This window comes from Perkinsus marinus (assembly GCF_000006405.1).
Source record: "Perkinsus marinus ATCC 50983 genomic scaffold scf_1104296961058, whole genome shotgun sequence".
In the NCBI taxonomy this organism is placed as follows: Eukaryota; Perkinsozoa; order Perkinsida; family Perkinsidae; genus Perkinsus; species Perkinsus marinus.
The window spans coordinates 1-1,093 of record NW_003205886.1 but is presented as its reverse complement, the minus strand read 5'-3'; positions in this window follow the sequence as shown (position 1 = coordinate 1,093).

Genomic DNA, 1,093 nt, shown 5'->3' with positions numbered 1-1,093 from the left:
ATTTCAATAATTTACCCTTTTTTTGGTAAAAACTTCTTCTTACCAACTGCTTCTAAGGAATTACCCGAGTTTCTGATGATTTTCCCACTTTTTTCGGGAAAAAAACTACCCTTTTTCAACTTTTTACCAATTCGTTTTAATGAACTATCCGAATTTTCTAAAATTTACTCACGCATTTGGAAGAAAAAGACATTTTGTCAACTTTTTCCCGACTGATTTTAATCTCAATGGAATGCTAACTTCAATTAACGACGTTCGACAGGCCCCTCCTCCTCCTCCTCCTCCTCCTCCGTCACTACCTGTGGCCGACACCCCCGCTACCCCAGCCGTGGTCGAGAAGGTCGCCAACGTTGAGGACATCGACGGGACCAGCCATCCCAGCATAACAGGAATACCTCCAACAACTCTTTATTAAAGACTACATCACACAACAACAACAGCTGCTCGAACATACATCAACATACATGGACAACTTCAACTGGTGTAAAATCCACCATGGGGATTCCTACTGTGGAATTGCTTTACTAAGCCGTGTCGATACCCCCGGCTCTCAACAGCCGAGTCGCTCTCGGCAACGATAAGCTTTGGTCTGAGCGAGTTCAAAGGGCAACAAACTCTTTACAGTGAGCACTACTTCTGCTGGTGCTGCAGAGTCCCTGTGCTACTGCATGCGATGGGCAACTGGTTTATCTGCTATAATAACAGTGAAGGCGTGAGAGGATCGCGGTGCTCACCCGGTCCTTCAGAGTGGCATCCGACTTAGCCGCAGACCTACGCTGCTTGCGACCTAGGAAGAACACTATCAAGTCGTAACGTAAGGCTGGTAGAGAGGCGCTGGAGGTGTGAACAGTAAATCACCGCTCAGTAGGCTGTAATCGACTAAGTTACTGTTATTATTGTCATTAGCATTTGAGACTTTCCCACTGTAGAAAACTGACCAAGGCCAAACGCGGCAGACAGAGAAATTCGCCATAGACTTGACAGAAATAGAAAATCCTACTTTTGTATTTCCGCAGTGATGGTTCATCCGAGAGATCCTCATCTGTTTGTGAACTCTGACAAGCTACACCGAGCAAAGCAGCCTCAGCAGCGG